Here is an 18,087-nt window from a genome sequence, read left to right on the forward strand (position 1 = left end):
TAACAATACTGCCGCTGACTGCGCCTAAGGTATGCTACCAACATAAAGGAGAAGTGGACGTGGGATACAACACCAACTGTGCAAATGTGACGGAGTTACCTGAGGGGGGAACAGGAACAGCAGTGGTAATGGACCATTACTGGGCCTGCGGAAACAGGGCATACCACACACTGCCCCCTCTGTGAAATGGTATATGCACAATGGTACACGTCAATGTACCATCACTAGTGGTGCCCCAGAAACATGTGAATGTGGCAAGCTTTCCCAAAATGGATGAAGGAAACAAGAAGAAGAAGAGATCTGTACACACTCAAAAGGGGCCAGAGAACAAAAACAGCGGCAACAATTCTGTCCTAAATAGGAAGAAGAGACAAGGAGAACAGGACATTTTCTATGGGGACGGTCGGAAACAGCACTCTCTTCAATCCCACCAGAACATAGACTATTCAGCAGAGCAGCAATGTTCTTCTCCTCGATAATACATCCGGGACTACAGGCTTACGCAAACGCAAAATGGCTCCAGATAACTAGGTGGGAACTAATGATGACAATTAATTCTACAGTAAATGGATTCAACTCAATAAAAGAAGAATTGCGAGCAGTGAGGATGGTAGCACTACAGAACAGATATGTACTGGACCTCCTCACAGCAATGGAAGGAGGAGTTTGCGGAAGGATAGGACAATCATGCTGCACATTCATTCCTGCTAACGATGCTGAGAATGGTACACTGACAGAAGCAGTATCACAATTGGCCCATATGCACTCCAAGATGATGGATGAAAGTAAAGGTGTGGAAAAGGATGAGAGCTGGTTTTCAATATTATGGTCATGGATGCCATCTTGGTTGTCAGACGGACTGAAGATTATAGTTGGGTACATTATTTTGGCTGGAGCTGCACTGATTTTGATAAGATTTTGGAAGGCCCGGAAGACACGCACCACTGACGAAATGATCAAAATGGTTGGTATGCACCCCTTGATGCCAGCAGAAGACGGCCAACATGCTGGAATAATAATAAAAGAGAGAGAAAAGTTGCGCAACCAGATCATCACCAACCATCTGGACCCACCATCTGTGAAGCTCGAAAACCCAAGAAACCCAAGGAGCTACATAGGAAAGTGGGTATACTGCACACCTGGAGGAACATGTGTATATATGTAGAGGAGATAAGGAAAAGGATATGTTTGTGGTCGACAAGTCGACCAGAGGGGGGACTGAAGTGGGAGAATGGAAGAAAAGGCTCCCACCAATCCCCTCTCTCCCTGGGCCTAGAGGATCACGGCCCAGGCACCCGCCACGAGAGGAGTTTATCCATCTACCAGACGACCAAATACCCTGGTACAAGAACATACGGATGTGCCCTCCCACGTGCCCGCCAGCCTGCCATACACTTGCCGACGCCTGCGGCATGGAGGGACTCGACTGAATCATCCAGCACTAACTCGACACATCATTAGAGATGCCATGACGGCCCGGCCAACGACCAGAATACCCGTACAACATACACACTGGACACTCCCACACCAATCCACACAAAGAACATACTCAGTGCTATGACGCAAGTGACGGATACACCCACAGACGCGCATCTTTATTATTTTTCACATAGGCTTCTCAAAATGCAGAAACGCAAGACGCACAATGAACTCATCTAAAAGCTTGCTCACGCTTCTCCTAAACCCATGCGCAATAATGAAAAGCATAACGAAGACACAATACTGGGGATAAAGCAATATGATACCATAACCTAAAGCGCTCCGCCTATGCACCAGGCCCAAGTAGGCCGAAAGCAAGAGCTTCCATGAACATTGAATGAGCAAGAGTATAGTTGCTGACCCTGCAGAATGAGCCCGGCGATGACTGACAGTCAAGGGCACAATGTTTCAATCTCGTAAGCCGCAAGCCGACGCTGAGGTCACACCTGCAATTAAAACCAGGCACACAGTGGAAAATACAATATTAATTGTGCAGAATTCTGCCACGACCACGGTCCCACCTCACGTGACCAAGCCAAACCTGACAGGGTGCCAGGCCCAGGAGGAGGGAGGCACCGAAAACCCCCGTTTCAAGACATAGGCAGATACAATTAAGTGATTCAATGGACATCTGCGGCGGTGGGAGTAGTCGGCCTTCAGGCATACCAATAAATCTTCACGTTGTCTGCACATAACCATAGTGAAACATTGTTGCAAATGACAGGTGCACTGCGAGCTGGGAACAACGATGGTCCCAGACTGGGGGGCTCATGCGTGGACCAATCAGAACATGGGGCTCTTATCACTGACGCCAGTAACATTGACCAATCCCCAGGGATCTTCATGTAACAATTTTCGTGTAGCAATTTGAAGGGACAACCCAATTATACCACCTGACTAACCCTCAACCACTAACAATGCTCTCTATACGTATGCTATACTAACCCTACCACTCGAGGAACCAATCCAGAGTGGCGATAGGTTTTTTGCTAAACTTTCCAAGGTGACGCAGGTAGCGCGTCATACTAAGGTAAAAAGGGCCTGCGAGCCCATGATGAAGAGAGAGAGTCAGGACGGACGCGTACGTTCCTTGACCCACCCTGCCGTTTGTCCAATAAACAGCAGAACCGCCTTGCTTCTTGCGTGTGCCTCATACTCATTTTTGGGATACACGGGAGGAGTTGGGGCCTCGGACAGCTCAGCCGACCCCGGGAGAATTTCCCCCCGACACAGGGGTGGGGGACTTCCTGGAGCTAAGACCCTGACTCCAGTGGAGAGGGCATTGGCAGCCATGATTCACACAGTAGCAGTGGCAGTCGTTGGTGGACGAGACGCAGCTGCAACACCGCCAGGTGAGCAGTGGAGTAACTTTGCTGAAAATGTTGGGGGGACATGACATCTGAAGAAAAGGTGCCCCAGCCAAATGAATGGGGACAAAATGGTGTGCCATGAAAGTTGGGGGGGGCAAAGCCCCTCTTTGCCCCCCTAAAATGACGCCCATGCAGGTGAGCCATAGGAGTGAAACATTGACCTGTGTGCATGCATGCACATATGCACATGTTCTGTTTGTGGTCATTGGACAGATGGAGTACAGGTTAACACCAGAAGTTAGGGAGATGGTCAAAACAACCAGTGAGGCATCCACACTGCATTAGCATTCCTGGATGTTGACATGAGTGACATGTACAGGCTGAGCATATCTCACATAAGTGACCAATCAATTTTCTAAACAGATGCCAATCCAATGGATGACATGGTTCCTGACATGATGTTTTTGAGGGGGATAAAGTCATGGTTCCTGACATGATGTTTTTGAGGGGGATGAAGACATGGTTCCTGACATGATGTTTTTGAGGGGGATGAAGACATGGTTCCTGACATGATGTTTTTGAGGGGGATGAAGACTAAGTGTCAGGATCACTGTGGGGGCACTGACACAGCGTACAAGGCTTATGTTGGCCACCCTGCTAGGATTGGCCAATCAGAAGAAGTGCCTAGTTCTGCCCAGCTCATTGAAGGTGTTGTAACAGCACCACCCAAAGGCCAACCAAGCAACGTGCCTACCACCTCTCCTACAGAAAATGTATGCATATGATGAGGGTTCCATACCAACAGGCTTGCGGCAGCATCAGCAAGCCATGCATATGCGGTTGGATGAGGGCTTGTAGGGACTGACCGCCTGGGTAGTCGCAGCTAATGAACCCCTAATGGAAGAGATGCAGGTGCTCAGGAACAACCGAATGCATACAAACTGCCTGTCATCGGCCCTGGAGGGTTATGACCAGCACGTCCAGCAGGAGCTCTAGCGCCACGCTGTTGACCTTGGACACGCATGTACACCAGAATCCTGCCGAGCCTGCCACGCCATCTGGCCCAACACCCAGCAGCAGCAAAGGCACACTCAGACGCAGCCAGTACTAATGCAAATAATGACAATTGTGTGGCCATTTACTTTCTCTTTCGGCTTGTTTTTTCATAATTGTGGGACATGGACAATTGAGTGCCTTATTTTCCCTTTCAATTTCTGTACATACTCTGTCTACTCTTGAGACAATAATAGATTTATTTACAACCCTGTTATGTGATGAGCCCGCTTAATGATTCTCGTACTTGGTGGTACTTTCATCATGCCACTTGGAATCTCGGTGATGTCACCACTGGTTTGCTGATGTTGAAAGTCCTACATGTGTGATGCATGTCAGGACTGCCAGCACAATTATGGCTCCATGAAAATGGCTACCTGGCTGCTCATCATCCATGCCGTGGCAACATTGACATAGGTTGGTTCTGTGATTCAATTTTCAGGCAGCATGGAATGGCCTTGCATTGTAGGTGAGGGAGGGTGTCTGTCTCACTGTCTGGGAATATCCAGTACTGCCTGGGATTCGGAAAGGGGCGCTTGGTGACCAGATCATCTGCAGTTCAAATTGGCTGACCCTCCTCATATTCCCCCTTGACCTCGTTCTTCAACTAATGACTTTATTCTGCTGCGTGATCCCTACTGCACTCGTCATTGTAGAAGATTGTGACATAATCAATGTGCATGCCTTACGTACTGTGTGGTGTGCTTTGCTAGGAAGGGTGGCATCACTTATTTGGGGGGAATGCATTTGCTCACATTGTGAGGGCACTGACTCAGGTTTGTGTTAGCAGCAAATGGTGGTGCATCGTTTCTGGTGTGAATGTGCTTTTTGGCACAGGTCTGCAACCCGTTAGTGGACGCTCTGGTCTTGCATGCCTAATGTGGTTGATTTACATGCTCCCCACCCTCTTTAAGCATCTTTGCATGCAATTTGCACTTCTTTTGTGAAATGGTGCATCTGTGAGATGCACACTGCTGAGAATCAAGTGCATCTGTTTGTTGCACATTTGGTGCACATTTCTTGCGCAGCTCAGATTTATGCTTTCTTTTGTGAACATTTCTCCTTACTTTCCCTACTTCCCTCCTACATCCCTCATTCTTTCCCTCCTTCCTACATCTCCCCATCAACCCCCTTCCCTCCTCCTGAAATCTCTTCTCCCCCCACACCCCGACTTCCCTTACTATTACCCTCTTAGTCTCCCTCGGCTCTATGCCCCTTTTTCGACCTTGGTAAATTGTTCTACATACTGTTTTTGTTGCTTTGTTTCATGTTTTTGTAATTATATACTTCTATGTTATTCTAATGTGTTCTTGTTGTTACAATGTAAAGCGCTATATAAACTTAATAAATGCAAACACAAATACAAACAGTGGCTTGATACAGTGGCAAGAGCCCCAGGTAACTCGTGCCCTTTCTTTGGCTTCGAGCAAGTCACCTTCTGTGCACAGATCACAAACTGAGCCTGATATTCCCTGGACCATCATATGACTGACTGAAATGAAAATGTGAATAGCAATTCACAGCCATTAGAAGCAAGTGTGTCCTGGTGTATTATTATTATACTGTGAAATATCCTGTGATAGTCTTTGTAAAACCATGAAAGGGTTAAACAACATAATAACAAAAATACATAAAAAAATACATATGGACGTAACCTACAAGAATCTTTTTGCACATCAAGCCTTCAATCTATTAACACTAATTAAAACAATATGTTAAAAAACATTGCATTCACTGAAAACATGAAGTAAATATTTTTAAATTAGAAAGTGACAGTAAGGATGTGTTCAGGATGATCCAGAAACGCTGAATATATTTCATGCAGCAGGACTCACACGATGGGCCACATATGAGTACAGCAGTAATTGGTGAAGGTGGCAGTAACGCAATTACCACCACTTGTATCACTCTGCCAAATTAGGGCTACCTGTAAATGGGCGCCAATTCTGCCAGCAGGGTTAGGGCTGGCGAAGCTAGCGTTGGCGGAATCACCACTGGTATATGGCGGAATTAGCCCCCGCACTAATTCTGCTGATGCAATTACCGACACAAAGCGATTTATTTCTGCCACATTACACATCGAAACACTGCCCAAACTGGGCAGTAATTCCACCAAAACCACAGTGCAGCCAGTTACCTCCTCCTAAAAGGTGGTGGTAAACGCGTACTGGTGATGAAAATTAAGCCACAGGTGCAACCAATCCACTCAGAAAGGGCACATAAGGCCCACACCTACCCCAAACACACGTTCCAACACCATGCTGACACTAGCAGCATGGTGGGATATGCAGCACCTTTTGCTCTACATTGAGGTGCAGAGGCAGGAACACCACCACAGAGCACATCGGGCAGAGAGGAAGTTGAGATTCCATGCAAGGCAAGCGCCTGTAGACCGGGACAGGCCCTCATCCTGGGCATTAAATGATGTCCAGCTGATAACCCTGTAATGACTGAACAGGGAGACCATTGCAGAGCTACTCTCCCTGATCTATAACGACATCCAGAGCAGGCCCAACATCCGTACTGCCTTACCCTTTCTGCTGAAGCCTGTGTCAGTGATGCATTTTCTAACAAGTGGCACCTACCAGCAAACTATGGGCATGCTCCTATAGTACAGGAAAGAGCTCAGGACCTTTCACTTCAAGGAATGGCTCCTTCTTAACACCTAGATCCACACACCCTGCAATCCCCACCCTATCTGAGACGCTGATCTGCTACCCACTGTCTTCTGCCCATGCTGTCAATTGCACACCCTCCCCAGGTCAGGTAGCTCCATGCTCTGTTCCTCCTCCTATGATTGTAAGGCACTCCTTTGCTTCCCAAAGCTAGGTCCATGCTCAATAAATACCCTACTACTACTACTAATAATAATAATAATAATAATAATAATAATAATAATAATAATAATACTGCATGGTATGTCTCAGCCCACATTTTCAGTTGTGTTTGGGCAGGTGCTGGAAGCAGTGTTGCACTGTGCACCCCAGTGCACTGCCCTGCCCGCCACACAGGCACAGATAAATGCTATAAAGTCACATTTTTACTCAGCAGCCTACCTGCGCAACATGATTGCCGCTCTGGACTGCACCCATGTGGCATTGGCTGTCCCCCAGGCAGCAGAAGAGGTATACCGCAACAGGAAGTAGTCTCATTCTATGAATGTGCAGGTGACCTGAAATGCTGACCTCACCATTACCCACTGCTGCGCCCACTTTCCTGGTTTCACCCACAACACAGTGGTCTTGAGGAGCAGCATACTGCCTGCGTACATGGAAATCCACAGAGGGAAATGGACATGCATACTGGTAAGTACAAGTGCAATCACAATCAATAATCTTGCATCAGAAGTTAAATGCTACTTGAAGGGGTAGAGGGGGGCATTACAACTACTAATCAATGCATGCCCTGTCAAGGCCCTGTACTTGCAGGACTTGCGCTCTCACCTCACAAATAAATTCACCAACCCACATGCCTAAGCCCTGCAGGACAATGCAATAGCATGTCATCAACGCATAGTGCTCAAAAAAGTAACTAAACCACAAAGAGAGGACTACAGGAACCACAATGCGTAGGAAATACATACCTGTACAGCCAATAGCACAGTTCACCACTGCACAATGATAATGCAAAACTGGCAGACAGTGTTGGCATTTAAGCTGCAAACCATGTATGTTGCAGGAACACAGTAACCTCAACAATGTGCAACAACAACCAAACACTCATAAGGCCACATGAATGAAAGCACTGCACAGGGCCAACACAGGCAACATGGACATTGCAACTCCTATCACAGGTCATGGATGTAACAACTGGTGGTTGTGAGCTGTGTGCACGGGGCATCTCAAAGTGGCAATGCACATGTAGCCCGATAGGATATCACACACCATTTAATTTCTAGGACCATGTTCTACAACAATGCACCATAACTGCATCATGCCCTAGCTAACAAAATAAATACCCTCCAAAACAAAATCCAACTAAAAAAAGACTCGCTCAACCTCGCTAATCTGCCTATGCCACCAACTCGTGCCACCCACAATCTCCAAACTAGTAAATTCTCCTTCACCAAAACCACTACACTAGAGGTAGAGAAAATCATCCTCACCCTCAAACCATCCAACTGCAAAGGCGACATCTGCCTAGCACAGCTAATAAAAGACGCTGCCAGAGATTTATCACCTTTTATCTCCAAACTTTTTAACGTGTCCTTCTCCACAGGCATCATCCCTGCTAACCTAAAACAATCTTGGGTGCTCCCGCTGCTCAAAAAGCAGACATTAGACCCTCTGATCCCTACTAATTACCGTCCAATTACCACAGTTCCATTTCTTCTGAAGATCTTGGACAAAGTGGCCTATACGCAAATTCAAAAACACCTTGAACTGCATAAGCTACTAGGAGCTAGACAATCTGGCTTCCGCTCATTACACGGAACGGAAACCGCTCTTATCGACTTAAAGACCCAAATTGACGAACTGAGAGATCAAGGTAAGACAGCTCTCCTCCTCTTACTAGATCTCTCAGCTGCCTTCGATCTTGTCGACCATAAGGTCCTTTGTAAACATTTGGACACTGCCGCTCACTTCTCCACACAAGCCATCAGTTGGATAGAATCCTTTCTGAGTGAGAGAACTATGAGAGTTGTTTCCCCATCAGCAGCAGAAGACCCCATACCTATCGCATGCGGAGTCCCTCAGGGATCCTGCGTCTCCCCTACTCTATACAATATTTTCACCAAACCTCTGTTCGATGATCTGGATAATCTAGGTATCACCTATACTAACTATGCAGATGATACACAGATTCTCCTCCTGCGTTCTGGGGATCATAGCAAGGACAGGGAGTTGGTGAACAGAGTGTATCTTATCATTCAGGAATGGATGGCAATCCATGGTCTCTGCCTGAATGATGATAAGACAGAGCTGATCATTCTGGGAACACAAGCCAACATCAACATACTGGGCCCGGACTACTCTGCTTTCAGTATTGATAGAAATGTGATCAAAGTCTCGAGGGAAGTAAAAACACTTGGTTTTTACCTCGATTCTACCATGTCTTTCACTAAACAGGTTAACTCCCTTGCCTCTACCACAGCCTACACCTGCAAACTGATAAGAGCAGGTAAGCCCTTCTTATCTAATAACAGTTGTCTAATCCTGGCGAGAGCCCTAATACTTTCCCGACTCGATTACTGCAATGCCCTCTATAGTGGTGCCAACAAAGACTCCAAACATTACAAAATAATGCTCTTAGAGCTGCACTCGGCATAAAGAAAAGGGAGCATATCTCCTCCATTAGGCGACAACACAAATGGCTCTCTATCGACAATAAAATCCATCTAAAAATGATCTCCTTAACTCATAACTCATAAGGCTCTCAACAATGTGGCCCCCAGTTACTTGACGGACAAAATAAAAAGAAAAACGTCCAACAGACCTACAAGAATTGCTAATTCCAATTGCCTGGTAGTACCCAGATTCAGACTTGCCAAAATTGGTGGTACCAGCTTCCCTGTGAGAGTTGCCAACCTGTGGAACGCTTTGCCACCTAACCTAAGAGTAAACCAACCTTTCTCACACTTCAGAAGGAACTTCATTAAACACATTAATGCTAACAATGCCTAGACACTGTATATGATTCCACTCCACTGTACGCCTAACCTCTCTCAATTGTATATAGAGACTATTAGCTACCTTCATTATATCTAAAACTGTTTTAATATTGTATATATACTGCTGCACATTTCTGAGTGTACATGGTAACTACTTAAACACACTATAAGTTTGTAACTATACATTTATGTAATACTGTACATTTTGTTCAATACTGTAAATTCTATTCATTGTATATTTTATTCATGTAACATTGTAAGCTTCGCATATACTTTCTGCTGCGCCCGGTAACCTTTGTGTCTGGAGTGCATTATAAATAAATAAACAAACAAACAAACAAACACAAACAAGAGAGTGCCCATTAAAATGCCATGAGAAATGCCACACCTCCTCAATGCACTGTAACTGACACCTGTGACCTTTGCCCTTGCAGATGACTCTGGATACCCCCAGCTCCTATGGCTGTTGGCACCTGTGTGCAATCCACTGACACCACAGGAGGTGGCCAACAATAAGGCAAACGTCAGAACCAGGCTGTGCATCGAGCACAACATTGGCTTACTGAAGGGATGTATCCAGTGTCTCCATCGGACCGCAGGGTTCCTGATGTACAGACCACAAAAGGTTGGGCATATCTTTGTCGTCTGTGCCATGCTGCATAACATGTGCCTCAGGCAACGTATCACCCCACCCCCTGATAACGGCATGCCCCTGCCAGAGGACAACTATGCACTTTCTGCAGATCAAGTGCTGCCACACAAATAGCATGAGGAAGGCAGGGACAGTCATATGGTGCAGCAAGAACCTATAGACATTTTTTTCTAAACACATTTATTTGCACCTGCTGCACTCTTTTGTTCATAGCCACTTATTAAATACTTCACTTTCACACAAAACGCATTGTACTTGCATGTGTTCAAGTGTGCTTGTTTTTTAGAACTATGTAAAGCACTCATTCCTACCCACCACCCTCAATCCACAAACTCCCATTTCACCCACCTCCCTTGTGGCCGGTGAAATTGTTTCACAAAAATATTTTCATTTTGCTCGCTTGTTGTCATGGCCAGGATGTTTCAGCAGAGCACGGGCCATGAGGTTTACAAGAAAGCCTTTGAAACTGGGGTATTACCCCATGAATGAGACCCTAGTGATTCCTATTCCCAATCGAGTGTGGCTCCTACAGGCCAATAGCTATCCTTAACTATTATATAAAAATTCTTACGACCATACTTGCCAACAGACTATCAAGAGTTACTGAGACCCTAATACACAAAGATCAAAATGGGTTTGTCCCGGGCCGTAACACAAAGGTGAATCTACACAGATTGCAGCATATCATAGCACAAACTACAGACTCGCAGGAATCCTATGCAGTAGTCTCACTGGACGCCATTAAAGCGTTCGATTCTATTTACTGGGAATGGCAGCAGGCCACCCTGAAACTATTCGGCCTGGGCAGTTACTTCATCCGCTGGATCGAGATCCTTTACAAGGCTCTGGTGGCCAGGGTAAAAACAGGGAGGACGGTGTCGGCACCATGGGACATACAGAGGGGCACCAGACAAAGATGTCGCCTTTCTCCAGTGTTGTACATCCTTGGGCTGGAACCGCTAGCAATATACATAAGGAAACAATTCATCGACACAGGCATAACAATTGGAGGCCTATACCACGTGATCTCGCTTTATGCAGACGCCGTCTTGCTTTACCTAAGGGACCCACAACTGAACATACCCACAATCCTAGAGGTACTACGGAATTTTGCCAGTGTGTCAGGGATATCGTTCAACCCGGAGAAGTCTTGTGTGTTCCCACTGGCTGGACTGGTGGGGACCATAAAATCAGCACTCCCAGAAGTCGGGATAAGTTGGGAACTGCTCTCATTTCGATACCTTGGTGTCAACATCTGGCACCCCCCCGAACCGACACACGGGGGCAACACCTTGGTGGCAGTACAGAGGCTCAAGAAATCTACGAAGTTCTGGACCAGACTCGCCCTGTCAATGATGGGCCAAGTGGCCACCTCTAAAATGATAGTGCTACCACGCTTCCTCTACTTCTTTCAAAATATTTACTACTACATACCAGCAGCTTTCTTCCGGCTGCTGGGCTCGCTGGTGAAGGACCTGGTATGGGGGAGCTCCAGACACAAGATCACCATAGGAACACTAATGCTACCATATAAAGCAGGTGGTGCCCAGCTCCCAGACTTGGAGAAAAACTTCCTGGCTGCCCAACTTACCTTTGTGGCCAAATGGCTTGCTGAAGACTCTACCTTGGAGACTGATCTCCTAACCCCGCTAATAGCTCTGGTGTGACTGAAAGAGATCCTCTGGGTCAGATGGAGACACTCACCGAAGGTTCCCCAGCTTGTTGAACTGGGCCGTAAAATATGGGAAAGAGTACAGATGCTGCAGAGGACAGAGAATCCATATTCCCCAGAAACACCAATGACTGCTGACGCCTGCTCCAACAAAGAGGATTTGACGCTCATAAGGCTATGGGAAAGGCACAGCATCTACACCTGGGGAGACATGTACGATGGAAACTCCTTCCACGAGTTTGACTCCCTAGTACTCAATGAAGGACTCCCCAAAGGCCAATACCTTTGTTACTGTAAAATCAGAGAAGTTGCAAAACAAAAAAGTAGCGAATGGCCGGAGGAACCGGAAGCGAACCCGACCCTGACCCTGTTGCACAACCTTGGATATACGCCCAGCTGACTGACAGACCTAATCCCAAGAGCAACACCCTAAAGAACTCATGGGAAATAGACTTGGGAGTAAGCCTTATGGAACAGGAATGGGGGAGAATCCTACAGTATCCCAGAGAAGTCTCAAGAAACGCGAAATTCGGACTAATCCAACTAATTGTTCCCCACAGAACATACATGAACGCCAGCAGAATCGCCAAATTCAGTGGACCCCCGTCCCCGCTATGCCCCCGATGCAATTCCGAGGATGCAGGAATAGCTCATATGTTCTGGGGCTGCCCAGAGATACAGCACTTTTGGACCAAAATCGAACAAGCATGCAGAAGAGCAGGCATGGCTCAATATGAGTGGACACCAAAGGAATGTTTGCTGGGATCCTACCCACGGATAAGGAAGCAAGATCTGGCACATCGTCAAATTCATGGACATGGCCTGTATATTGGCCAAAAGGGCAATCGATTTGACATGGAAAACATAGACCGGCCCTGCTACACCAAATGGCTAAAGGACCTAGAACATTGGCCAGATGCGGAAACTACACTATGGGGGGAAGGTATAATTAAGTCTGGGGAAGGCCCGGTAATGACCTATGAAGCCTGGAAATCTTTGATAAGGGACATGTTTCATCCGTCTGATGACAAACCCCTGTGAACTAAAGTCATCTACCCACAAACCCTGGTTACAAACTTGGCCCTAACTCCATGATAATCTGTTTTGCTCCACCCAGAAAACCCAACACCTCTCCGAAACAAACTGTGCACCCGCCCGCCCCTCCTCACACTAGCTCCAGAGGCAGACATGGGACTGTGCCGACCTTCGTTGTTTGTTTAAGTTATGTTATTTGTTATAAGTTTCCCCCCTTTTTTCCCTCTATCACTCCCCTTTCCCCCTTTTCACTGATAAATGCTACTTATCTTTATGATTATTTAGAATGTAACTTGTTTTGAAAATCTTTAAAAAGAACACTTTAAAATTCAGCAGTGCAGGGGCCACATTTTCACAGGGAGCAGCAACGTGGGCTCCCAGACAATGACCTCTCTGTGGGGGAGATTGAGGTGGATGGGTCAGACTCCTGGCCCTGAATGTGCTGGAAGGTCAGGAGCATTCTGCTGTGCATTGATTTAGCAAATGCCGAAATGCCCTTGTGCTACCTCAACTTCTGGCACAAAACACTAATGGCAGCAGTTGCCACAGACAATTGCTGGAACTGCCAGTCCAGGGACCTGGCAATCCTATGTGATGAGCCCTGCATTGAGTCATGAATGGCCTGCAGATGCTGCACCTGCATTTGAGCAGTGTTCTCAATGCGTACTTGGTGCTGTTCTAGCGTGTCCAGCCTCTACCAGATCACATTAAGGGAATGCAGAGGCACACACTGAGGGCTATGGACAGGTCTGGGGTTGAAGCAGGGGCACCTGAGCCCCTTGTCACCTTGTCACCTGTGCCAAGTGGTCCAATGATATCCTCCTTGCTCCCAGTGTCTGTGTCACACTGCAAATGGCATTGAATGGATTCCTCCTGTTACGAGGGGGAGTCAAGGGGCAGATCAGTGGGTCTAGGTGGTGAGGCATGAGTGACAGTGGCTGGCTGTGGATTGGCGGTTGCAGCTGCTGGGGGTGCTATACAGCCATCAGGTAGTGTGCCAGCAGCGGCGTGTGCACTGCTGGTGGAGGGGCAGTTTACCACACTTGTCAAAGCAGTTGCAGCGTGTCTACTTGGCACGTCTGCCATGCTGCTGCTGTGCCCTGGGCCAGGTGTGTCACTCCTGCTTATACTCCTGATCTTGCCATGTCTAAGCAGTGTATGGGTGGAAGTTGAGGTGCTTGCTGCAGTGGATGTGCCCTGATGTATGCTCATCCTACACATATGTGGTTTCATGGGCATGGCCAGTTGCAGGCCAATGAGAACGATTCATGCAACGTGGAAGTAGTCACATGCACATTTCCCCTGCAGTCCATGTGTATTTGCACAGTCTCCCACCTTCCCTTGCACAAGCATGTTGTAGCAGTCCTTTGTGCACATTTGCATTTGGTTGGCCATTCCCCTGTCCATACGGGCCATCTATGCAGGGAGACACATGCATGGAATGTGGATTTGACCAGTGCATTCTCTGAGTCCAACTTCAGCACTCCCAAAACCTTCAATTCCTTATATTTGAAGAATGCTGCTGGCTTTCTCCTCCCATGTTGTCAGGACAAGGTGCTCCACTGTGCCGCCTCCTGTGGCAGAGGTCACCAGCCAGTATTTTGCCAGGAGGCTGCGGACCCTAGCCTTCAGGTCATTCCAGCGCTTGCAGCAGTCCTCACTATGATGTGGGACACTTCCCACTACTGCTATCTGGTCCCTTATGGAGGCCTGGATGGGAGCCTTCCTCTGGGCAGATGTCTTTCTCTGCTTTCCACCAAATAGCATGATAAGCCACAATCTCATCTGCGAGGACCTGCAGCTCTGCCATGCTACATTTTTGCTTCCACAGCATGATACTAGGCACCACTGCTAGGCCTTTGTCATGAGACATTTTTTCAGCAACTCCTGTGTTTGGATGGCAAATGAATTGGGAGATTCAGGGCGGATTGTATTTTTAAAGATGGCCAACGCCTGACTTCCCGCTATTTTCTCCCAGCACTATTTCAGTCCGGTACTAATTTTGGCTGGTGGATTTAGCAGCGATTTACCTGGTGGTAATAGTATTTCCACCGATTCATGGCAGAATTACCGTCTAAAGTTCCTTTCACCTTATCATTCGATGGTAATTCCACCAGACTCCACAGTGGTGTAATGATGGCCTGGAAAACCCCAGAATTACGCAGTAGGTGTGGAGCAAGAAAAACTCAGACTCAATGATGGAAATAGTCAAAGTGAAAGGCAAACCCCTGCTTTATTAACATCCAAAATAAAGCAGGGACAGCAAACAAGCAAAGGGTTGCAGCTCTGAAAACCTCTCATAAAAGACCAACAGATTATGAGACAGACTTTCATTATCACTGAAACCATACTGCAATCTTAGTTATGAAAACCTATGGGGAAAGGGGATTTGTTAAGGGAATTGATTATATATGCATTAAATACGGTTACACTTCTAATTGGTTAATCACAATCTGATGGTTCCTCCTGAGACCACCTCTGAAATTGATAATAGTGAATACATGTATTCCCAAATATATAATTGGTTGGCACAACCCGTACTGGGCGGACTAACATTGAGCGACTTGATTGGTTGGCATTCTACTGACCAACCTTGGACAACTGACAGGTTGTCAAGACATGAGCCAGATGTGAGTATGGGGAAAGAGGTCTGCAAACTGCTTTCCTTTCAATTAAAAAAGATACTATCCCTTATTCCTAGGCCGTGAGCCAGAGCAACTTTTTTGTAGTTAACCTTGTATGGTGCCTCTTGTCTGGGAATATTCATGAGGAGTGAGGTAGGTGTCCAATCTGTGTCCGGGGTTAATGAATAGGCATTGTTTATCAATTATGGGTCATGTGTGATAATACCGCATTTGGAATGATTTCACTCTGTATTTATTGAGAATGTAGCTAATATAAGTGCAAGTGTTATTGCTTTCTCTACGTGGGGACTTGCTTGATCCATTCCCTCTAAAGTCTTGGGCTTATAATTATCCTGCACCTGGATTACAAATGTTCTTCTAATTAATCTTGAGAATACATGGCTTATGAGACCTATGAATTATTATCTTGTGTTTTCTCTGAACCCTCCGTATCTTCCGTAATTTATCGGTAACCTTAGCTCAGTCTACATAGCTACTGTCTGAGCACTGCACTGATCTGTATTTCAGTGAATTAAGCATTTTGAGTTCTCATGAAGCCTTGAGGCTTTTTGTTTACTTGAAGCATTGTGCGGCTTCCATTTTGGAAAAGATGGCTGCCTTTTATTGTCATGTTTCTATGTTAGTGAGCTATATACGTGTGTTGTTGATGTTGCATTCAGCTTATACATTGCTTATGTTAGTATTCTTCATGTCTAAATGGATACAGTCGATATTCTTCATGTTTAAATTCATAATTGACCTGGTGTTCGTGTTTATTCATGGTGAATGCATATTCACTTTGTGTCTAATGCATGCCTGGGTGTTCTTTCACTCAGAGTTTCCCTATTCTTGCCATTTTTATATTAGATCATATTCATTTGCTGCTGTTCCTGTCTGGGATATGGGTGGTACGCCTGCTTTAGTTATTAACATTTTTCTCCTTTGCAATATTAGAGTGGGGGAGGGGCAATAGCTATGGATAACGTAGTCATCTGCCTTTCAACATTCCCCCCTTTGGTCGATTCCTCGAGCACGCCCTCCTTCTTGCCCTCCCCCACATTAGGTATTTTAGGGGTCCATATTTTAGTCACCCCCCTCAGGTTGCCTGCATGTCTTATGTGTTCATCCATGCTCCAGGTCATGTAGCAGCACTCTCCATTGTAATTGCAATATACCCATCGTCTGACATAATTGAGAGGGTCTTGGGGGTAAATTCATTTGATCCTGTGGGGGTAATAGGGCTTTCCTTACTTGGATATGAAGTAGATCATCTGTTTGGGTATGCTCATGTGCAGGAGCATTCATGACGTTACTATTTCCATTCTGACTGCTCCTTTGGCAGCCTTTTTGTAACTGTTTATTGCTATTCTTAGAATGCAGAAGACCAGTAGTATGAATACTACTATGGCTATCATTTTGTGAAATGGATTACCTAGCCAAGTGGGTATCCAGGAGAACAGATAACTTAACCAGTTATTCTTTTCAGGTTCATCCATCTCCTCTGACATTTTTGTGCGTAATTTTGTTAGGGTGGCTATGGCCTCTGTGAAGGTTCTATTCCCCCCATCGTGGGAGCGTGGGTACGTGCAGCAAGATGGCCCAATTTTTGCATACACACCACCCTCCATGGCAGTTAATAAATCAAGGACATACCTGTTCTGGAGAGTCATGAGCCGTAATGCTCTCATCTCTTCCTGTATGGCATTGAAGCACTTCACAGTTGTTTTTATTGTTTGCTACAAGTCCCAACTGGTTATTTGCAACCATTTGGCATTAGTGTTGGCTTGCAACATTGGAGCAAAGACGTGAAGAATGTTGTTGCACTTTTGAACAGTTTGTGTTGATCTGGTATGTCATCAAAGGCATTGCTGATTTAACAGAACAATAGTTTTCTCTTATATTGCGCTGACGGGTAAGAGACCTTTTGATTCATAGGTGTGCATCCATTCAGGGAAGCTTGCCAATTCGTACTTCACTCTGGGGTACTACTGGAGCTTGTATACTTATTACCACTAAGGAACATAGATCTCCCCAATTCGGGGGAAATTGCATATAAGCCTGGGAACCACAAGCCCAATAGTGGTCTATCAGTCCTTCTGTTCCTAAATGTCTGGTACATCAAAAATGCATCTGCACCCAGCATTTTTTCCAACTTGTACTGTGCCATCATTTCGGAAGCATAATGCAGCATTTTCCGGGGGTATTATATGTAGTGACCCCCACCTCATTGTTGACCCATGTGAGTAACATTGTGATTTTAGGCCACTTGTTGAGGCATACCTTATTTACATTTAGCAGACCCTCCTCCCACTACTAGGAGTGCTAGTGCTTTGCATACCACCAATCCGTCGGATCATACCTCAAGTGTAAGTACAGTTCCCTTATTTGTAATTGGCCTCTTTCACAACATCCAGGTATTTCCCTTTCTTATCGTTGCACTGCAGCATTTGTTTTCTTCTATTGTAATCCCAGCTCCACGTATATCACCTTGTGCCGTGTCTTGGCCTTTACCAAAGTCTTCAACTCTTGTATGTAATTATCCTCTCGTGGGGACTTTGCTTTGTTCACCAGCACTAGTGAAGCCATCTGACCCTGAATCTGCCCTCTAGTCATACAAAGTGCAAGGTGCTTTAGGCAATATGCTCTGTGTG

This window comes from Ambystoma mexicanum, chromosome 5q (genome assembly GCF_040938575.1).
Source record: "Ambystoma mexicanum isolate Mex_15411 chromosome 5q, UKY_AmexF1_1, whole genome shotgun sequence".
Classification (NCBI taxonomy): Eukaryota; Metazoa; Chordata; class Amphibia; order Caudata; family Ambystomatidae; genus Ambystoma; species Ambystoma mexicanum.